The 24,119-nt window shown below is 42.6% G+C and overlaps 1 long non-coding RNA gene across 2 annotated transcripts; it reads right to left on the bottom strand.

The window, feature by feature from the left end:
- Window positions 1-1,494: 1,494 nt before the first annotated feature.
- Window positions 1,495-23,384, bottom strand: LOC117203027 (uncharacterized). 2 transcript variants are annotated; one of them, XR_007477773.1, is made up of 5 exons: window positions 23,282-23,384; window positions 21,478-21,578; window positions 15,730-15,831; window positions 10,671-10,912; window positions 1,495-3,843 (listed from the first exon to the last, which is right to left on the bottom strand). It is a non-coding gene; the product is annotated as an uncharacterized LOC117203027 (long non-coding RNA). The 2 variants fall into 2 exon arrangements; XR_007477769.1 differs by lacking the exons at window positions 1,495-3,843; window positions 10,671-10,912 and adding an exon at window positions 10,935-14,022.
- Window positions 23,385-24,119: the final 735 nt, after the last annotated feature.

Below are 24,119 nucleotides of genomic sequence, written 5' to 3'. Positions count from 1 at the left end.
CACGCTCACCCCATCTGCTCTGTTCTTGGATCTCAAAAAGTTCATCTGCTGAGCCACTTTACTGAGCGCTGTGGTGGGCGCTGTGTAGGCCACCCAGATCTCTCTGGAAATGAAGGAATTATTTCCCCAGATCCTGGGAATGCACTTGGCATTAAGTGCTGTTGGCAGTAAGTGCTCACCTGTCAGCCCACTACACAACTGCCTAAAGAGAGCCCTTCCTGCAAGGCCATGCCCCCTTCCTAGGGCAATCCCCATGAATAACTGACCTTAACGGGTTATAAAAGCCCAGCCCAGCTCTGAAGGGCCATCCCAGCTTCAGAACTTCCTGTAGGATTGGCTGAAGCCTTCATTAAGACTGTATCATCACTCAACTTCTTCCTCTGCCCAATTCTGTTTCCTTCCCTTCCCTTTTATACCTATTGATCTGAAGAGCCCTCCTTAATGGAAATCACACACACTAACCCTGTCTGCTTCCCAGGGAACCTAACCTTCAACAGGTACCTGCCCAGCAGTAGACATTATTCTCAACAGGGGTTAGAGTGGTGAACAAGTCCCTGCCCCATGGAACAGTCCTTCTACTGGAAGGAGACAGAAAATAAACAAATATACATGGAATAAGTTCAAGTGGACAGAATAAGGGAGTTGGTAACTGACTCAGGAATTGGAGGAGGAATGCTATTCTTAAGGAAGAGATTAGCTGAGAAGGCTTCACTGATGAGTAACAACCTGAATAAAATAAGGAAGAGGGACGGGGAGATATTTTGGGAAAGAGTATTGTGGGCAGTTGGAATAGCAACTTCAAAGACATTAGGTCAAAGCAATACAGAGAAGGATGGTAGCAGATGAGGACCCAGAGAGTGAGATCACATAGGGCTTTGTAATCCATTATAAGGATTTTGGATTTTATCCTGCATGAGATGGGAAGCCATTGAAAATTATGAATAGAGTCACATAGAATTTACATGAGCTTACCTTAAAGAATCACTCTGGATGCAACGAAAAGAATAGATTGGCGGGCTTCCCTGGTGGTGCAGTGTTTGAGAGTCCGTCTGCCGATTCAGGGGACACGGGTTCGTGCCCCGGTCCGGGAAGATCCCACATGCCACGGAGCGGCTGGGCCCGTGAGCCATGGCCGCTGAGCCTGCGCGTTTGGAGCCTATGCTCCGCAACGGGAGAGGCCACAACAGTGAGAGGCCCGCGTACCGCAAAAAAAAAAAAAAAAAGAATAGATTGGCTTGGGGCAGGGGCGGGGGGAGAGAGAGAGGTTGGGGAGGTGATGCCAAAAAAGAATGGGGGGGGCTTCCCTGGTGGCGCAGTGGTTGAGAGTCCGCCTGCTGATGCAGGGGACACGGGTTCGTGCCCCGGTCCGGGAAGATCCCACATGCCGCGGAGTGGCTGGGCCCGCGAGCCATGGCCGCTGAGCCTGCGCGTCTGGAAGCCTGTGCTCCGCAACGGGAGAGGACACAACAGTGAGAGGCCCGCGTACCTAAAAAAAAAAAAAAAGAAGCAGGGAAACCAGTTAGAAGACTATTGCATCAGTCCAGGAGAGAGCCCAATGGTGGTTTGGGCAGTTATGGTAATGGAGATGGTAAGAGGGTGTTTACTGGGTGGGGAGTGGTACAGGGATGGGGTTGAGGAAGATCACAGAGGATAACTTACATTATTATCTATTTTCCGTATTGGGTGGTATGTTCACAGATATTTATTATAGTGTTTAAAATAATAAAACAATAAATAAATAAATTGAGAAGAAGGCCAATCATTAACCAAAAAACAAACAAACAAGAAACGAGTGTGGCATCAACAAAAGGTTATAATTAATTCATTTCTATGCACCTGAAATTTAACGGAAGAAAGAGAGAGAGAGAGATGTTTATTCAAAATCCAAGAGGAGATGTTGGATACATGTGTCTTAAATTCAGAACCTGGATATAAATTTGAGAGTCATTAGCATACAGGTTAGGAAGTAAAATATGGGAATAAATGGGATAGAAAAGAGATGTCTAAGGGCAGAAGCTGGAATATTCCAACATTAAGATATTGGAGAGCTGAGTAGGAACCAGCAAATGTGACTGAGGAAGAGAAGCCAGTGAGGAAAAAAGGAGGGGTGATGCTCTAGGTCAAATGATTGCTTGAATGGTCAAGTAAATGAGGTCTAAGAATTGGATTTGGCAAAATGGAGGTCATTGGTGATCTCAAAGTTTCAGTAGAGTCCTAGAGATGAAAGCACAATTGGAGTGAGGTCAAGAGAGACTAAGAAGCTAGAAAGTGAAAACAGCAAGCGTATAAATGATGCTCTTGTGGATTTTTCTATAAAAGGGTGCAGAATAAGGGTACCATACCATGGCATGGTAGTTGGAAGGATGCATAGTCAAGAGAGGGACAGTATAAAATGAGGAATATTATTCATTCTTCAGTGAATATTTATTGAGCACCTACTAACTGTCAGACACAAAATTATGCATTGGGAAAACTGTAGTCAACTCCATCAGCAGATGATTTGGGTGCCCAAGGCCACCTAAAGGCAGCTCTGTTTGACAGTTCTATGTAGGTAGCCAGCACCCAAGCACACACCAGAGAACCCCTTGACTTTCTGCCTCAGGGCCTTCTCCTAGACCAATCTGTATCCTGATGGGAATTATCCAGTTGAGAGGAAAAACTGATGATGCAGGAGAGAGGAGTCAACTGCAGGACCAAAATCTTGAGTAGGCAGAAGAGAGTGGGATGCAGTGCACAATTGGGATAGTCAGACTTAGATAGGAGCTGGGACAAGCTGTCCTTTGTGATAAGTGGGAAGGAGCAAATATGGGTAAGGTTGCAAGGGAGGTGGTTGACTTTGTTGTGGGAGTACATAGCTATTATTCTCAGACTAATTCCATTTTCTCAGTGAAGTAAGTAGCCAGGCCAATAGCTGAGTACTGAGATCTGAGAATTTGAGGGTTTGAGGTCTGAGGAAAGAAGAAAAAGTGTAAAACACCTGTCCATAACATTCACTACACATGCTATGTGCCAGGCCTTATTCTAGGTTCTTGGGATATACCAGTGAACAGAACAGAGATCCCTGCCCAAGTAGAGCTCACACTCCAGTGAATTTCCTAGAGAAATGTATTCTGGTTGCCAGGCAGCACTTAGGACCCACCTCAGGTTTAGAATCAAGGCTATAAATGAAAGTGGTCACATGATTTAGTACTGATCAGTTGTTTGAGGGCATCGTTGAATGTTCAGTGTAGAGGCAGAAAAACTTGTCCTCTATCCTCTCAGGTTCAGTACCTGAAGCCTGCAAATTAAACTGACAAAAGACAGAGTAACAGGAGGAAGGTTTCGTTTGCATGTACATGGGGGCTTCACAGAAGAGAAGTGAAAACCCTAGGAGGGAGTTAGACCCAAGGACTTATATACCACTTTAACAAAGTGTGATAAATTGTGGAGAAGTGACTAGACAAAGGAAAGGGGGGTGGTTTGGGCTTTTAGGATGGTAAATTGTGGGAAGGTGACTAGGAAAAGTATGGTAGATAAAGGTTATTTATTAAGGTTTGTTATGCAGACACAAGTCAGTGCTATCTCCAGTGATAAGAGTCATCTCTGGTGATTAAAATTGCTCTCTTTCTGGTGCTAGAGAGGGAGAAAACTTTATAAATGGAAATTTATGCTACCTTTACAAAGGGAAATTTATGCCCTGCACTCAGGCAGTAAGGGGGAGGGCAGAGAGTTTCCCTTGTGTCTGCTATGTCTTAATTGCCTTCAGTTCAAAATAATCCTTAAGCCAAAGTGGCATATTTTGGGGTGGCATATTCTGATCCCCTTCATCAGCTAAGGAAGTCCTGATGTCCAACAGAGCAGTGTCTGGAAAATATGAAGTAGAAATAGAAAAATTAAACATAAAAACTAACACTTTTTAATATCTGTCTAAAACTATAGAAAACCCAGCTTTATTTACAAATCCACCTCCTACTTCCACTCTTCTTTATATCCCCATTGCCACCGCTCAAGTTTAAGCTCTCAGTGCTCGGCTGGACTATTTCAATAGCATCTTAACTTATTTCTCTTTTCCATTATTTTCTCCCTTTAAGCCAGTCTGTAAAACCATAACCGTCAATGTGTCACTCTCCCTCTCAGAAGCCCAAATGGCTTCTCATTCCCTACAGGATAAAGTCTAAACTTATTTTTATTTTCCACGCTCTTTTCAATCTGATTCCCCAAATACCCTCGTCATTCGAGTATCCCCATATTCCCTTACCTGAATATCCTGTTCTATTTAGACTAATTTACTCCATGGCCCTTAACCATTGCATGCTCCTGACATGCCTCATGCTCTTCACTTGAAACATACAACCTCCCCACCTATCTTAATGTACTTCTCCACACTCTCAAGTAGCCTCTCTCCTTACCCCCCAACCCCGACCCCTGCCCCACCTAATGCTACCAATTGTTTATATTACCCCTTTAGCTCTTACATGTCTGAAAGTGATATTTATCATTTATGTGTCTAGTTTTCACCTCCCCAGCTAGGCTACAAGCTCTTAGTGAGCAGAAGCCATGCCTTATCCTTCTCTGTCTGATCCTCAACGCTTTTGCACTCGGAAAGTCAACACTTTTCCAGCATTTAATTTTGTGTGCTGACTCAGACACAAAAAGCATTCCATCAGGGAGCCCTCATGCAACACCTCTGATTGGTGGTTCCAATTACAGGAAGCTCACGTGAGAAGTCACCTCCCATTTGTTTTCACTCCATTAGGAAATGCTTTGTGTCAATTCAACATTTTATCCTATGACCCGTTAAGTAAAGCTACTTTGAAAGCAATTTAATTAAAACCCTGGGATTTTGCAAGATTGCCAAAAATTCAGTCTCTCCAGGCAGAACTGTGGCTTATAAAATGCAGCATTTTCAGATATAGCATAGCAGTGGAGAAGCCCAGCAACTCAGGCTTATTTGAAGATGAAGTTCTGAGAAGTTTCTCCCACATTGGTTGAGGTCACTTGGCTGGTAGAGAGATTTTGCAAATGTAGCTGACTGTCAAAAAGCTGCAACATAAATAATACAGCCTCCTCTTCCCCACACATATACATACATACGTCCTCTCTTTATATGCCTAAATAAATATAAGAGCAATCTGAGTGTGCCAGCACAGCCCCAGCAATTACAGTTAAAAACAGCAATTACCACTTTGTAGCACCTAAAGTTCTCCATTCCCCAGATGAAAAGTCACCCTGTTTGAAACTCTTTTCTGCATTGAGAACTGTCATTTTCCCAGCAAAGATTTACTGAGAGCTTATAATTCACCAAAGGTAAATGGGGTTGCAGTAAACAATACAAAGAAAAATAAGGCTTGGGTTCTTCCCTCAAGGAGTTTACAAGCCACCAACAGGAGACGGGTAATATAAGGTAACTAAATTCAAGTTCAGGTGCCAGGAGACATGTGTACATCAGAAACAGTCGTAATACACAGAAGGAGAGATAGCTCAGGTGGAAGGGGAAAGGACAGGTCAAGAAAGACTTCAGAAAGTCTGTCTTAAAAGGTGTTCAGTTGATTGACACTTCCTCAATAAGTTAAATATAAAATTACCATATAACTCAGCAATTCCACTCCTGGGTATTTATCCTCCCAAACTGAAAACAGCTACAAACAAAATCTTGTACACAAATATTTATAGCAGCACTGTTCACAACAGCTGAAAGATGGAAACAACCCAAATATTCATCAGTGGCTGAATGGATAAACAAAATATGGTATATCCATACGATGGAATATTATTCATCCACGAAATGAAATGATGTGCTGATACATGCTACAACATGGATGAGCCTGGAAAACATTATGCTAAGTGAATGAAGCCGGGCACAAAGGCTACAGACCGCATGATTCAGTGTATACGAAATGTCTAGAATAAGCAAATCCATAGAGACCGAAAGCAGATTAGTGGTTGCCAGAGGATGGGGAGGGGGCAGGTAGAAATGGGAAGTAACTGCTTCATGGGTACAGGGTTTCCTTAGGGATGATGAAACTATTCTGGAAATAGATAGTGATAATGGTTGCACAACACTGTGAATGTACAAAATGTCACTGAATTGTATACTTTAAGATGGTTAAAATGGTAAATTTTGTTATATACATGCTGCTGCAATAATAATAATAATTAAAACACACACAATTGACACAGGGATGGGAAGAACACTGCAGGAAGAGGGAACAGCATGCCCAAATACAAGTGGCTCCAAAATTGCCTGGTGGCGACTTCAAGAGATTTGATGTGACAGGTGCCAATAGCATCTCCCAGCCATCGTGACAACCAAAAGTGCCCCTACACACTTCCAACCCTACCAAGGTTTTCTTTTCCCAGTCCTTAGCTATTCTGTAGCTTTGAGTCTTTCAATAATTCAGTCAAGAAATATTTGTTAAGAGCTTTCTACGTGCCATCATGGTTCGAGGCATTAGCAATACTGAGACACATGAGACCCTGCAGCCCCCTTTCCTTTAGCTTCCATCATATTATATCAGCTTCATCTCAGGTGTCCAATTATTCCTTCTACCAAAAGACAAACAAAAAACTCCCCAAACTAGAAATTTCCCTTATACCCCACAGCTAATCCATCAGCAAGTTATGTCATTTCTACCTTTAAAACACAGGTCAGGAGATCTCACCATCTCTACTCCTACCGTCCATGTCCCAGCCGCCATAACCTCTTCCTAGGACCATCTCAGTACCTCCAGCTGGTCCCTCCATGGCCACACTTGTTCTCCAGAGTTTGAAGCAGGCAATGTGACCCTTCCAAGAAGCAAGTCAGATCACGACACTCTCCTATTGAAAGCCTCCAATGAGTTCTCCACATACCTTAGAATTAACTCTAAAATCCTACAAGGTCTTCTTCTGTGACCTGGCTGTTGCTTGCTCCTTTGCCCTCAGCTTTTACTACTCACCCCCTTCCCATCACTTTTTAGATACTTTTTCTCCACAAAGTACCGGTTTATGCACGAGTTTCTCCAGGAAACTTCTCTTCTCTCAGCTGAATGTTTCTCCCCATTCTTTGTTGCCCGAAGAACTCTGTCATTTCTTACGGTACTTACTCATTTTACCTTTAGTAGAGTTACTTATTTATCTGTTTTATTTCCTATAATTCATAAGTTCCATGAGTGCAGGAAATGTGAATTATTCATCTTTGTTTACTCCAGAGGACTCAGCCCAAGAGTTGCTACTCAATAAATGTTTGTTGAATGAATGACTGAACTCCTGTTTAGTTCAAAATACACTTTGTCATTCTGTGCTTTTTTTCTCTTCCAGCTGTTAAAAAAGAAACCCGCAAGATAGTAATAAAAAAAATTTGAATCATTTCTTTCTGCAACAAGAAAAACACTGATAGCCAGGTCCTCACAGCCATTTGTGATAATAATCAATTTAGATATTATAATGAAATTCAAAAACAAATTTATTATAATCAAGGAACATAACACCACTTACTATTTGTAACAAAGAACAAAAAAACCTTGAGTTCTCAATCATGGTCATAAAACAGAATTCTAAATTAATGCAAAGACAGTCTGTTGTGAATATTCGATTTGTAGAATAATTTAAACATAAGAATGGGGAGAGTCAACATTCAGAACTCCACCCTTCAAGGTAACTTTTCCTTGTTCCCCAGTTTGGAATAAGTTTGCCTTCTCTTAGGCAGATGAAAAACTTGGATGAACTGTGGGTAACTGAGACCAACTGCCCACAATAGTCCCCACCACTGCAGGTCTGTTCTACTGCTAGGCTTAGGGAGATGTGTCCACAGCATAGAAGCAGAGAACCCAGAATGGATTTTTTTCCAAGAGAATGATGCTATATATGAGGCAAAATTTCAAAATAAAGCTTTTAATGATCCTCTCATAGTTTGGGTTAAATGGCTCTTGGGATCTAGCCTGGTAACCTAACCATAAAACTTTAATATACATGTTGAATTCCTATCAACAGACCAACTTTTGAAACATCCTCTTTCTGCATTTTTAGCAGCTAGAAAAAGTCCTCTCCTTTCCTCACTTAGTCCTGTTGACCTTGCCAAACGTCCTTAGGTCCATGACTCTAATGACCTCTGTCCTGGAGGTATGGAAGATATCACAAGTAGACATGCCATTTGCTGAATGACACTTGAAACCCCACGCAAGTGGCATTACTAAGAAAGTAAGAAAAAAATACAAAAATGAAACTGTACGTACAATGAGACACTGAAGATAATTTTTGAAATATTCTTTCTGTTGAAATATTCTTTCTGAGATTTATTGCGCTTATACTCTATTCATTTGTGCAAAGAACAATTTATTTCTCACACAGTTCACCTGAAACCTATGCTGTTGTTCTCGTCTGCCCAGAAATCATAAACTCACAAGGTTGGAGGAGGCCTTGGAGATCATCTCGTCCAATGCCCTTATTTGGCCCTCAAACACAATGAAATTGCTTCTGTTTTATCTTTATCATAAATTCTATATGCCACAGTGTTCTGAATGCTTCCTATGGGTTCCAAACATAACCTACTGGGTTGTATAAAACTGCAGGGAAAATTAATACATGGTGATTCTTTGGATAATACAAGACAGAAAATAATACCAGAATCAGTTCTGTAAAGTGGAATTCTGGAAATAAAAGACCACAGGCTCAAAATTTTAAATTAAGACTCTGCATGCAGGAAGGATTAATAGGAGAAGAGCCCAACAGCAGTGGCTTAACTCCCAGACTCCTCGGCACTTTGGAGATATGCTGATTCTTTCATCTAACTTTTTGGAAACTAGCTTAGCAATTTAATCAAATAACCAGAGGCCTCTTTATAAGATCTGTCTTTGTGGTTGGAGATCTCTTTGTCCAAAACCTTCTTTTTTTCCCCCTGACAACTGGGAATTTCTTACGGCACTGGAAAGCTATGAGCAGGGGCACCTGGTAATACAGGGGAGTCGTCTTCTGGGGTCTCTGGTGATACAGGAGAGTTATGGGTGCTCCCAGAGAGGGTGAGTGGAGTCTTCTTTAGGTGGTGAAGAAGATGAGGAAATAGAGGAAGGTGGCAGAAAAGCAAATATATTATAAATGGATGCAGATAGAAAACTACTGAAAACCAGAATGAGAAAATAGCCTCTGGTTCAAACTCACGAATCCCTCCTTCAGCCATGTCAGTTCCACCTTTATCTCAATTCTGTACATGTATTGAGATTCTGTGCAACATTTCGTTTTTAAAAAGAGTGGTATTAAGGGGTGTTCAAAAAGACGAGAAAACCATTGGTCTATTTTGACTCCCTCAATTTACATCAATTAAAAGACATTAGTAAGCATCTGCTACATTTTGTGAATTATGCTGGTTTCTGGGTTTATAAAGATGAATAAGACACACTTCCTGCTCTTCAGAAGTTTATCATCTTGTGGGAAAGACAGACTCATCAATCACAACAGAGATGATAAGAGCTATGGGTACACAAATGAAGGAGCAATTAATTCAGCCCGAGAGAGTCAAAAAAGCTATAAAAAAATAACGTTTGAATTGGTCTTTGAATCTGTTAGAAATTTGTCAGGTGGACAAAGAGGATAGGAGAACTCAAGGGCAAGAGTGCCTGGTGTGCAGTGGGAGTTAGATGCCTGCCAGGGTAGTGGAGGATGCTGGGAATGCTCCGGAGAGGGATGCTGTGGCTAGATGCAGTGAGAGACGTGTTGCCACGAGATGTTGACAGTATTGTTTTAAGACGAGGCATGAAAAGATCAGATCTATGCCTTAAATATGCAACTTTGGAAGCAATATGGAGGGTAGAAGATGGAGGAAACCCAGTTGCTAGGCCTGAAAAGAGTCTAATTGGAGGATGATGAGAGCCTGGACTCTCAGCAGGTCTGGATGGGAAAGAACAAGCACTTACAGGTGGCATTGGTTGTATTTAGTGATAACTGGGTATGAAAGGTAAGGAAGAAAAGGGAAAAACATGGAATCATAGGGCTAATATGTTTCTATCATTCTGTCTGCAAAGAATAGACACTCAGCTTGGCCAAAGTGATAAATATATTACCCTGACAACCCACGTTTGGGTTAAGACACCAAACTGGAGGTGCAGCCAGGCATCTAGAATGAGAGAAGTAGATACCATCTAAATTCGTTCTTTCTCTTGTTTTCCCTCCCTCCTACACATACATTCCTCATTTATACTTATTTCTAGGTTAATTTGTCACCTCATCTCTGCTTTATTTTAAAACAGCTTAGTTGAGGTATCATTGACATAAAATGAACTGTACATATCTAAAATGTACAATTTGAAAAGTTTTGGAATATGTACCCACCTATGGAATCATCCCCGCATTCAAGACAGGGACCATGTCTATCACCTCCAATTTTCCCTACACCTCCTTGTAATTCCTCTCTCCCACCCCACTCTACCTCTCCTCACCCTCCTCTTCCCAGCCACGACTGATCTGATTTCCGACACTCTAGATTCGTTTGCACTTTCAAGGGTTTTGTAGAAATGGAACCATATGGCAGGTGCTTAGTTTTGTCTGGCTTCTTTCACTCAGGCTGATTCATGTTGTGTGTATCTGTGGTTCATTCCTTTGTACTCTTGAGTAGTATTCCATCGTCTCTGCCTTCTTCTCTGTGTTGGTTTTCTTCCTTCTCTGCTGCCTGGCTATCTTATGTAGAAGGAAGTCTGGCCTGTGGAACTCCCAAGGTTTACCTTTTACGGCTGCTTGATTGAGTCTCTTCTGGCCCAAGTTCAGAAATTTCGGAGAAGGGCTCTGATTGGTCTATCTTGGGTCGGATGCTCACCTCTGAGCCAAAGGACTGTGGTTGGAGGGGCAGGGACACATGAAGAACACGGCAAAGCTATGAGAATCTTCTGAATGTTTGATTCCAGCCTTCAGCCCACGTGGGAACATCCTTCTGACCTTCCTCCTTACCCTACCTTCCAGAGTCTCACTGAAATTGTAAAATGCATTACACTAGGATCCATTCCAAATGAATTAAATAAGAAAGGTAAAAAATAAAACCTATAAAGAAAGCTCCTATATAAATTCAGAGTAGAAAAGACCTTCTAACTGTGATATAAAATCTAGATGGCATAAAGTAAAAGATTTAACACTTAAATTCCATAAAAATAAAAATCGTTGCTTGGCAATGAGCAAAGTAAAAAGGCAAATGGCAAACTGGGAACAAGTTGTTTATAATTCATTTCACAGACAAAGTTTAATGTCTTTAATATTTTAAGAGCTCCTATAGGTCAATAAGAAAAAACCCAATTACCCAGAAAAAAAACTGGGCAAAAATGTTAAGAAACAGTTCACAGATAAAGGAGATACAAGCAACTTTTAAATACATGAATAGCAACCTCTCTTATATTAAGAGCAACATAAATTCAAAGTACAATGAAATACCATTTTCACTATTAAATTAGTAAGAAAAAAAGTCTCCCTGGCAAGGCTTGCCAGGGAGAAAGCAAAGAACCAGGTGAGATTCTTGAGGTGCCTTTGTCTCCAGCCAAGGCTCCTGGCTCTCTCCCTGGGGACAGTGCCAGCTATCCTCCCCTCCCCCACTGGTCAAGCCCAGAGCCAGGCCACCCTATCCCTTCCCACAAGCCAACATGAAACAAACAGTGAAAACACCAAGCTTTGTTGCTAGGAAAAAACCACCCTAGGTATTAAAATTATGATGTATTAATGTACGGTGTTGGCAGGGGAGGGGGAAATGGACATTCTCCTACACTGCTGTTGCAAGTGTCAGTCTGTGCCACCTGCAGGTGGGCAATTTAGTAATAACCATCAGAATTGGTGGGAGGGAGGTCCGAGAGGGAGGGGATATAGGTATACACATAGCTGATTCACTTCATTGTACAGCAGAAACTAACACAACATCGTAAAGCAAGTTTACTCCAAAAATAAATAAATAAATAAACAAGCGACATGGTACCTTGAAGTATAAAATGAATAGTGCTTTAAAATGTAAAAAAAAAGGGACTTCCCTGGTGGCGCAGTGGTTAAGACTCCATGCTCTCAATGCAGGGGACCTGGGTTCAATCCCTGGTCAGGGAGCTAGATCCCACATGCATGCCACAACTAAGGAGCCCGTCTGCCACAACTGACAGGGCACAACCAAATAAATAAAATAAAATATATTTTTTTAAAAAAAGTAAAAAAAAAATTCGTAATTCATTGGAATACTGTTTGCTACTGCAAGAAATTGGCAACAAGTTAAATGTCTACCAGGACTTCCCTGGTGGCACAGTGGTTGGGAATCTGCCTGCCAATACAGGGGACCCGGGTTCGAGCCGGGACATTGTTGGCCCGGGAAGATCCCACATGCTGTGGATCAACTAAGCTCGTGCACCACAACTACTGAGCCTGTGCTCTAGAGCCCGCGAGCCACAACTACTGAAGCCCGCATGCCTAGAGCCCGTGCTCTACAAGAGAAACCACTGCGGTGAGAAGCCCGCGCACCACAACGAAGAGAAGCCCCCGCTCACTGCAAGTAGAGAAAGCCCGCACGCAGCAACGAAGACCCAACGCAGCCAAAAAATTTAAAAAAAAGAAAGAAAATCTATGAACTAAAATAAGTAAATAAATAAATAAAAATAAATGTCTACCAGTAAGAGGTTGGTTAAGCCCATTATGATAATACATCCATTCAATAGAATACTCTGTAGTTGTAAAAAGAGAACGAGGGCCTTTCTTGTGATTTAAAAGATTTCCAAGATGGATTATAAAGTGGGAAAAAAAAAGTAAGATGCAGTGTAAAATGCATAGCATGCTCTCATTTGTATAGAAAGGAAGAGATTGCATTGTAAATTTGTATTTACTTGTATAGTACTTAAAATCTCTGGAGGAATCCACAGGAAATGTTAACATGGTTACCAGTTTGGGAAGGTGAAGAGGAATTGGACACATGGAAGACAGGGATAGAAAATACATATTTATGGGTATGTATTTATTTAATTTTGAATCTTATAAATATATTATCTTCTTAAAAGATTAAGTGATTTTTGAAAAATTCTATTGCCTTGTCTTAAGTTGAACCAAGCCATTTTTTTCTAAACATTTTGGCTCAAGGAAAGTTTAACTTTCAGGTTTGCCTTAGTTTAGCAAAGCAGCATGTTTATGTTTAGTGTCATGATTTTGGTTTAAGTCCCGGTTACCTACTTATCTAAATCACACAAATACACATATTCACACACACACTGAGGTACACACTAAGCATAGACATTCTTGGACACTCCTCTAGATCAGCATAAGATCTAATCGGAGGATGAAGCATACACAGAACTCCAAAACAGAGTTAAGCAAGTAGGCATCTCTAGGGAGAGAGAATACAAGGTGGAGGAAGAACGATTTGGGAGGTAACTCGAAGGGGAAAGAGAAAGTGAATTGTGGGCTAGCGGATGGGGTGGTGGGACATGAAGGATGGGATCAACAGAAATAGAATTCAGTCCCTTCCTGTTTCTTGCTGCAATTGCTACAGGTGCCTGCAAGGAGACAATCGTCTCTGATTCAGCAGATCTCAGAGCTGAGTCACAGCCTTCTGGTGACAACTCAGGGGTTTATCCAAGAGGCCCTGGATGACCTCACCCCTATGAGTTCACGTCCCGTACTCTCTTTAATTTAAGGCACACTCAGCGGAGCTCTGAGGATGGCTAAGAGCCCTCTGGACACATGTGGAGCCTATCCTGATCTCCCCACACTTTATTCCTGATAAACAAAGAGAAGACTGAAAGGGAAGGTCTACTTTAATGTCCCCAGTTAGGGAGGTGAAGGGATTACTGTGTCACCCTTCCAGATTCAAATGGAGTCCTCCCTCCAGACCTCGCTTGCTGGCTTTAAGGCCTCTGGGGCTAGAATCTTCATTCCTGCAACAGGTACAGATGTGTCTCCTTAAAGCTTCCAACTCATTTTCTGCAGCACCTCCCTTACATCACCACCGGACAATGTTTTCAGCCAGGTGCTGGGCTTGCACAGAGTGTGATCTCAGTCCTGCTCTGGGTGCTTCCAGCTCACATGAAAAACTCTGACGTACAGGGTCATAGGTCCCTCATAACAGAGCTATTAGGAGGAGAAATGGGATGATAAATAATTGCTGACATTTATCTAGCACTTAGTATGCGCTAAACAACTTACATAATTAGTTAATTTAATCTTCACGACTACCTTACGCATCTGATGTACTGTTATTATCCCATTTTACAGATAGAGAAAGTAAGGCTTAGAGGTTAACCGACTTGCTCATGTTTGCAGGGTTGGTGAGGAGGGAGCCAGAATTTGAACTCAGATCTGTATGAGCCCAGAGGTTTAAGGACAGTGCTTCATCCCGGAACGTTTATGTGAAACACTTTGTAAACTAAGGTTCTGCACACATTACTTGTTATTGTTTCTATGGAACATGATAATAGCTAGCAGTTATTGAGGATTCATGGTGTGCCACATATTTTACATATATCATCTCATTTAATCTTAGCAGTGCCCTTTGAATATATTACTGTCTACATAAGGTTTCCTGGTCCAGGGTTACACAGCTGATGAATTTTGAACACTGGCAGTCTGACAGCAAGGCCTCCCCTACACTATGCTGTCTTCCCAAAGATTAAAAGATTCATGAAAAATAGTCAATCAGGTGTTAATATTCTGACTGGAAACAATCTGAGAATTGTGATGTCCTGTTTTGCGGCAGCTCAGAATTTCAGCGCTTGCGCAGATCCGTTCTGAGGAAGACAGAAGTGGGAGGGGCACACATTTTGTCCGAGTACCTAACTCCATCGCAGTTCTGTGTCTCAGTTACATAGGGCTCTATGCCCTTTCTATAAGGCCATTAAAGATCAATAGTTAGCACAATTGTTAATTTAAGATCTCCTTTCCTTCCCCCCTCCCTCTAATAGGTCATTAGTCCCATCAGACAGGTTGACACGTCTTTCTGTTGGATTTTCTTCTGACTCTCCATGGAAGAGTGCTTATCTGCAAACAAACCTTCAACTCAACTGTGCACAGATAAACCAACCTCCACTCTGACAGGAAACGACATTCAACTGTCCTGAAGAACTAATTTTAATTGTTCTGCACGTACTACAAACATTCTGTTTACACATTTCATATGTCCACAATATTACTTCTGAGTAATCTTTAAGATGAGAGAGCGGGAGAGAGAGAGAGAGAGAGAGAGAGAGAGAGAGAGAGAGAGAGAGTGTGTTTTTCCTTGACTGGGACTCTTGTATCCACCTATATCTACCAACATGCTTTGCACAGAGTACTCAGTACCTGTTTGCTGAATGAACGTTATTTTCAGATTTAGAAAACACTATTTCAATCAAAGAGTGTTTATTATTTTTTGTAGAACTTCCTCTGTACCATCAAAATTTCTCCTGACCAAACAGTGTCAATAACCTGTCCTGCGTAAAGCACGTACTATGTGCCAGGCCCTCAGATGCTGAGGACACAAATGTGATGAAATCTAGTTCCTCCACTCCAAGAACTCACAATCTATGCTTTAGCCTTTTTCCCTGAGTGGGGGTGGAGGTCCTATTGGTCCCTTAAGGACATAGAGATGCTTCTGGAGTACAGAATTCTCTCCTATATTTCCAGGTCCCCAGATGTAAGCACAAGCTGCAAACCCAGGTAGCTTAGAAAGGAAAAGCCGGCCAGTCGTGCTTGTGCTCGCAATGCCCTTGTTATTGTTCTGGGTGGAAGGCAGAAGACTGAGGAGCAGAGAAATGACAGATGAAGCCCTTTAATTTGCTAGCGATTAATTCTGTTACTTACTTTAAATCAAAATGTTCAGCCTTTCCCAGTCACTCATCAACAACTGTTAACATCAGTGTCTTCTCAGCCTTTGGAAGGCTCTGAGTATAAACAGCCCATTACCTTGCAATGAAAGATAAATGGTAGAACCTTGATTAAGCATAATGCTCTGGGAATGAACTTTACCAGTTCATTGATTCTTCTACTTATTGGAGACTTAGCCAAAATACATTAAAAAAAAATTTAACATTCTTGCATTCATTCCATCAACTAATCAACATAACACAGAGTGGTTAAGAGCAATCTCTGGAGCCGGGCTGCCTGGATTCAATCCCAGCTCCGTCACTTGGTTACCTTGGACAGCTTGCTTACCTCTCTGTGCTTCTGTCTCCTTATCTGTAAAACGGAGATGATAACAGTACTTATCTCATAGCATAATTATGAAAATTAGATATATTAAAATATATAAAGTTCAAAGGATGGTGCCTACTATATTGTAAGTGCTACGTAACCTACATAATAATAATATTCTTGTCATTGTTGACCACTCCATATTCTGTCCATGAAAGGAAAATAAGCAGGATAAGTTTGATCCCTGCCTCACGGTGAATTTCTACTATTATAAAAACATTGAAACACTATAGAATCATACAGAGTAAAATATGAAAATCTACCCCCATCTCCCCTGATTCTACTCCCCAGAGGTAACCATCATTAATAATTTTATGTGTGTCCTTCCAGACTATTTTTCTAGGCATATGAAAATATATACATAAACATAAGTTGTTTGTTTTTATTTTAAAAAAATCATTTTGCTAACAATATATCATGCACATTTTTGCAGGTCAGTCCATACAGACCTATCTCCTTTGAAGTGGCTGCCTTTGTTTTCTTTATAAGATAAACCATACTCTTAAATTTAAGTTTCTTCCTATTGATGCACATTAGATTGTTTTCAATGTTTCACTAATGAAAACAACACCAAAGTGAACATCCTTACACATGTAGCTTTGTACATTTGTAGACTATTTCTTAAGCATAAGTTCCTTAAAATGGATGTTATAGCCCATTTCCCCATAATATGAAAGTGTCCACTTTGACAAAGCAGGAATAAAGCAGGGTTGAAAGGACAGCCTCAGAGCCATTATGACAAATTCCCATCCCATCTCCCACTGGGCTGTGGCTGCCACTGTGGGAGATAGCCAATTGGGTTGAAAGTCTAGCAAAAGCCTAGGAAATTCGTTTTTTGAATGAATCTCTCATAACAGCTTATTTGATTGCAGTTCTCTTCTTCCTGAAGATGTGGTAGAAACATTCTCATTAATGGAGAGCTGTGAATAGCCAAGATCCAAGTAATTAAGGCTTTCATCTTCATCTCAGAACCTCATTCACATCCCTTTTCTCTCCTAGTCCATTCTCCCCAAGGCATTGTGACCTGGCACAAAAACCTATGACTGTATGACTTCCATTCTCCTTCAAATATTTAGAGAACCTGACTGATGAAAGAAGGAGCAAGTGAGCAAAGAGGGAGGAAGAGCTAAAAGAAATGACAGCCAGATGGGGATCATGATATGTTTAAACTGGAAAATCATTCAAGAGAAACCTCATGCTATAACTATTCACAGATAATGACAAGTTGGGTAAATGCCTTTGTGGTCCTGAGCTAAGCTAAAGACATCACCCTGGATATGTGAGTTAGGTTACAGGCTTAAGTTCCCTGCAAAGAGACCCAAAATACAGTGGCTTAATCGAGACAGAAGTTTAATTCTCCCTGTTGGGAAGTCCACAGATAGGCGGGAGTTTTAGAGCAGACACATAGCACTGTTCCCTAAGGTCATCCAGGGATACAGGCATGGGGGCAGCTCTTCCATCCTCAGCGGTGGCTCCCATCTTTGGTTTAAGGTGGCCATTGCAGTGGCTGTCCTTTCCCACACAGTGGGAAATGGAGAGTGGAGTACAAGTCCTTTTCTCTATAAAGAATGTTGTACTGATGTTGTTCACATCACTTCCACTCACATTCCAGTAGCAAGAATGTAGTTATATGTCCCTCCTAGCTGCAAGGGAGGCTGGGAAATGTGGTTGCTTCCTGGATGACAGTTTGCTCAGACAAATCTTGGTGTTTTATGAAGAAGAAGAAGAGGAAGAAGGAGGAGAAGAAGAAGAAGAAAGGGGAGGGGAAGGGGGAGGACAGGCAGAGAAGGGAAAGATGAATATGGGGGGTTTGTAGAATTTGGAACTAGCAGGTAGCACGAGAGCATGGCAGCAAGGGGTAAAACCAGTCAGGCAAGAGTTGATGACAAGTGTCTTCCCGCTTAAACATCCTTTGGGGGCGCCTTCCTGTGATCCCCAGACTAGATCAGGACCCTTGTTTTACCCTGTGACACCACTCTGGGCTTCTTCTTTCAAAGCTCTGATTACACTTGTAATTGATTATTTGTCCAATGACCATCTTCCCTGCTAGAATGGGAATTCCATGAGGACAGAAACCATGTCTGTCTTATTCGATACTGTATCTTCAGTACTATCATAGGGCTTGGTACTAGTAGTGCCCAATAAATGTTTGTTTAATGAAGGGGAAACAAAGTCAAGAGAAACCTAGACTCTTCTCTCAAGACAGTCACAGCCTAATTGGAGAAGTGGGGATACAGACACATATGCAGGTACTACACTGGGCAAGTCCTGTAAGAGTGGAATTCAGAAAGTGACATGAGAGCACAAAGAAAATAACCTCCAACTGAGAAGGTGGCAGCTGACACTGAATGTCACAGAGCTGAGGTCTTGGTTCTACTCCTCAGCCAGGCAATGGAGAAATCAGATTGCATCCAATGGGACTGCCAGCCTTGATGTGTGACTAGAGATTACGCCTCAGATAAATGGTTAACTGCCTCAGGCCCCTAACCACACACTGAGTACCCATTCTTTCAAGACTCAACTTTGAATATCACTTTTATATAACAATTTCTCTGATTCACCCTACCCCACCCTACCCTGTTCAGACAGCACAGATCCCTTCCTCCCTACATCCCCCATTGTATCCTACACTTCAGTCTGTCACAGCACCTACAGCCCTTCAGAGCACTTATGGTTCAGATGTCTGAGACGCTCCCCAGTGAAAGCTTCCTGAGGGCAGGGGCTGTGCTTATGTATCCTTGTTTCCTAGCATATCACACAGGGCCTGGAGTTCAGAAGGCATTCAACAAATATTGAGTGATGGAAGTCAGTCCATGGCTAGGCATCACATACTTCCAGACCGAGGAATCTGTACTCATTAAAATACTTACTGCCTTTACAGTCATTTCTTTACAGATGGGTAGAAACTTGGCAGGTAGTTGTGGGCCCTGATCCTTTGGTTAGAGGGAAAGGGATTCTTAACTGGGACCAGTGGGACTTTCTTATGGTTTCCATTGTCTCAGCATCATTGGCCCAGGGACAATGAGTGGGAAATGACACAAGTACCAATGGTTCAGAAGATGCTGTTGCCGCAATGAAGCAGGTACCACCTGAAGTTCAAGTGGCTTCAATGGCTGGTTTGGGATGTGTAAACACCACTGTTAAAGAGCTCTTGGATACACCAGGGCATAGTGCTTGATGGGATACCTGGACAAGATCCCATCCTTTGAGAAAACTTGGATGTACATTATTTGTTAGTGCTATGTTTTGGGATGTGGTCCAAAATGCTTCAGATTCCTCAAGTTGTTTTCATTTCCTTCATTTTGGAGAGGTCAGACCAATGAGGGACTCACTCAGGGACTGCTGGGCACTGAATGTAAGCTGTTTTTCTCAGAGTCAGCTGGTAGATCCCAGAGAGGTCACGGTCAAAGAGAGCCAAAACATGGTAATGCCAAACACACCAATAACCACCAGGACTTGTTATGTTCTAGGGATAATCTACTTGTTCAAAGTGCTTTCATATAATCATTTTATTTGATCTTGCCAGAAATCCCATCAGACAGGCAGAGAATGTACGGGCCCAGAAAGACAAGGTGAGTCGCTCAAGGTCACCTGCAAGGTTGTGGTGGAGCAAAGGAAAAACAAAAGCCAACATTCTCCAAGGAAAGGACAACAGATGGAAGAAAGCTACAGAAAGATCAGTTTTCACTCAGTTCAAAGGGAAAGCTCTAGCTGACAGAGCTGTGTTGTTGAGTCAAGGGGTAACTGTGTCCCATGTGCCTAGGTGTTGGTGGGCTGCAGGGCAGGAAAGCTCTGGAGGAGGTGGAGGGCAGGAGTTGAGGGTTCTTGCACATGACGACCCTTAGGTTTCTTCCACCCCTGGCATTTCTGATGTTAGGGGGGAATGTCATCAGTTGGTCCTAAAAGAATCTGAAGCTTAGAAATAAGCAAACAACACTTAGCTTACCCCTCTAGGTGAGGTCTGGGACTGTGACCTACTCCTTTGCTCTCTACCTGTATGCTGCCCTCTGGGCCTCCCCTGGTACCCCACCCTCCCCTTCACCCCTATGCCCAATCTGCAGCCCGAATGCTCAGTGTAGCCTGCTCTCACCTGAACACTATTGTGTGCTGCTGCAAAAGCACTGAGCACACTCTGGAGAACCTGTGTCACTAGGAGCAGCCTGGCCAGCTGGCCATGGGCTCATGGCTATCCCCATCGAGCTGTGGCTGCCTCGTCCAAGCTTGTGTCAAGCCCTCAGCTTGGGCCACGCAGTTAGAAGTTCACACTTAGCACCAAAGGGAAGACTAGTTTTCTAGTTCCAAGGGTAGAACTTGAGCTAGTTCTTTCTCTCTATGTGAATGGACTTTGCACAGTCTCAGGTTTCCAAGAGAATACATTAAAAACACAAGCCAACTTTAATATGGTCTCCCAAGTTCCTGACCCACATTAGGGAGGAAAAGGAGAGGACCCTTGGCCAGAGAAGAAAGTTGAGATTACAGTTTTTTAGTCTATCACACAAAAACACTTTAAACACAGCACTGACACCTATTCTAGTCTATCTTATCCTATCCTATCCTACCCTATTTTATCCCAATAGACGCCACCACTGAAGCAAATTGCATCAGTTTTATAACTAGGACTTACAAGCCTTAATTACTCTGGGGGATAGTTGAGTAACCAAAGAAAGAAAGTCTTGCTACAAAATGGAACTTAACTGGAGGACTCTAGGCTCTAATGAAAGGATGATCCTCTTAATTAATAGTTAACTTCTTTTCTACAGAGTCTTTGACTGGATGCACACCTCATAGAGGCTCTGGACATCCTTCAGTCTGGCATAGGCTCTTTTTTTTTCTAAACACTTTCCTTTCTAATTCCCCATTCTCAGCCTCCTTCACCAAACACTTTCCTTTCTAATTCCCCATTCTCAGCCTCCTTCACCTGACTAATTTCCGCTCACTCCTCAGGTCTCAGTTTAGGTCCTACTTCCCTTGGAAAGCTTTTCTTCCCCCTCAAGAATGAAGTAAATGTTCTTCTTATATCTTCCCAATGGTGTAACCACGTTCAGTTGAGCAATTGTGCACCACAGGACCCTAAGGAAGACCACTGACGTCAGAGACGTGTTGCATAGTATACAACCTGCAAAACTGTCTATGGCTGCCCCACTCCCATAGTCCTCTATACTTCTCCCCAGAGTAGCAACTACCCTTGAATGGTAAGTGCCTGTTTTCTAATGAAGCTTCTTGAGGAAAAGGATCTTGTCTTGAGCACTGTCGTATCCCCAGGGCCTCAAACTGATCTTGGCACTTAGTAAGAACTCAATAAATGTTTGTTAAATTAACTTACAAATATTTTTAAAAAACCATTAAACTCATACATACCTCAGACCACACATTATCACTGCTTCCTGTTTCCTTTTTACCTTCTTCCACTTCTTTCCCTGTATCCTGCTACCCGTCAGTCAACATCTTGCATCTGGGCCCTGTCAACATAGGGACATTCTATCAGAGCAGGGAAAGCCTTTCATGGTTGTTTGAGTTTCCTTGGGCTGCCATAAAAAGGTACTGCAAACTGGGTGGCTTAAAATAACAGACATTTATTGTCTCACAGTTGGGAAGGATAGAAGTTCAAGATCAAGGTGTTGGCAGTGCCATGCTCCCTCTAAAACATGTAGGCAAGAATACTTCTTTGCCTCTTATAGCTTCTGTTTTTTTCTGGCCATCCTCAGCATTCTCTGAATTATAGATGCATCACTCCAATCTCTGCCACCCTCATCACGTGGCCGTCTTCTCCCTGCGCATCTGTGTCTTCATATGGTCATCTTCTTACTAGGACACCTATCATGTTGAATCAGGGCTCATGCTAATGACTTCATCTTAACTTGATTGAATCTACCAAGACCCTATTTCTGAATAAGGTCACCTTCACAGGTACTAGAGATTAGGACTTCAATATATCTTTGGTATATAATTCAACCCATAACAGCGGTATAGACAGTGGTTTTTCAAACTCTAGCCTGCATCAGAATAATCTAGAGGATTTGTTAAAATACAGATTGCTGGGTCACATATCCAGAGTCCCTGATTCAGGAGATCTGGGGTGGGGCCTAAGAATGTGCATTTCTAACAAGTTCCCACGTGATGCTGACGCTGCTGGCCCTGGTAGCACACTCTGAGAACCACTAGTGTAGGACCCTGCGACTCCAAATGCAGTCCATTGACCAGCAGCATCAGCATCACGTGGGAAGCTGTTAGAAACACAGACTCTCTCTCCGTCCATACCTTAGACTTATGGAATTAAAATTCCATTCTAATAAGTGATGTGCTCTAGCACAAGCTTGAAAGTCAGCGGGCCCTGGATATAGAGGCAAGCTTCTATAAAGTCAAGCCAGTAGGTGCAGTCTCAGTCAAGTTCACCTCTTCATAGAGGCCTCACAGAGCCTTAATTGGTATCTGGCTCGCAGAAGAGGGCACTTATTTCTTATAGGCGCCCACCCCCACGTCTACCCTCAAACCTGCCGAAGCTTGGGGGACACTGGGAAGTCATACCTGAGATCAAGTTTTCAGACAAGCAACTGAATTTCAGGTTGTACATACCACCTTTGCCAGAGAGAAAATAGGGTTAACTCTGAGAAGCCAGTGAAACATACTGAGAGATGCTGACAGGCCAGAGGGAATTACAAGACCCCAGAAGTGCAAAAAAGCATGTAAAAAAAATGTATTATGAGGGTTTTTCTTGGACCATGCCTGATCTCTTGACGTATCTTTCTTTCTTTTAGTGCAATCTGTTACATAACTATTTATTTTCATGGCTACTCTAATTCGAGATATAGGTTTACTTTGTTGTGATATGGTGTGTGCTTTAAAAGAGAGAGAGTAGAAAACGATACAGCTCCTGTGAGTTCCTCTGAATGCACTGAAAGATTGTGCAATTCCATCTAATATAGTTCCCAGTGATATTGTTTGGGGTGAGATATTTGTTCTGGCAAGGACTGTTTTCAGTGATTATTATCATGGTGTTCTAAATAAAGAACCAAGCCCCAACCTGACCCCTGAACTAACATAAAGGAAAGCTCTGATATCCAAAAGGTTCCAGTGACTCAGGCTACACCTTTTTTCACTGGGCCAGGTCTGTGGCCTCTCCGCGGCTCTGAAGCTAAGCCAGCCAGAGTCGTTTGCTGCTTACCTGTTCATCTGCACCCACTGAAGGCAGTTTACAAAGACTTGTCCACCTCCTTAAGAGATGCTCCCGGGGCTTCCCTGGTGGCGCAGTGGTTAAGAATCCGCCTGCCAATGCAAGGGACATGGGTTCGAGCCCCGGTCTGGGAAGATCCCACATGCCGCGCAGCAACTAAGCCCATGAGCCACAACTACTGAGCCCACGGTCTTAGAGCCCATGCTCCACAACAAGGAGAAGCCTCTGCGATGAGAAGCCCGCGCACCGCAACCAAGAGTAGCCCCCACTCGCCACAACTAGAGAATGTCCGTGCGCACGGCAACGAAGACCCAACGCAGCCATAAATAAATAAATAAATAAATAGATGCTCCCGAAGTCTGTCCTCTCATGTGAAAATCTGACTTACAAGCAGTAGCAGAGAAGAGTTTCAGAGCTGACACCTGTCTTACAACTTATCAACTTCAATCTCTTCCTTTTATAGGTGCAGAGAAAAGTGACTCAACCTGGCTCACACAACTAGCCTGTGGAACAACCCGGAGTAAATTTCAGGTCCACAGTCACTTTCCAGCATTTTCCATGCCACCCCTTCATCCTGCCACCTGCCTTGGAGATGAACGGACTGAAACCAATCCTAAACTAATAACCCGCCATGTTGCTCCGAACCATCCCCAGCCTGCATCTGTGTTCTCTGCTCCTCATCGAGGACAGGAGTGTTAGCCCCAAATTCTGTTTCCAAGGCAGTACGACGTCAGGGATAAACCTACCGCCCCCAAACCATGGACTAAGGGGCTGTGTAACAGGACTAGGCAATTCAGGAGCACATGGGAGTCACACAGGTAGGTGAACA

This window comes from Orcinus orca, chromosome 1, assembly GCF_937001465.1.
Source record: "Orcinus orca chromosome 1, mOrcOrc1.1, whole genome shotgun sequence".
NCBI lineage: Eukaryota > Metazoa > Chordata > Mammalia > Artiodactyla > Delphinidae > Orcinus > Orcinus orca.
This window is presented reverse-complemented; position numbering and strand designations above follow the sequence as displayed.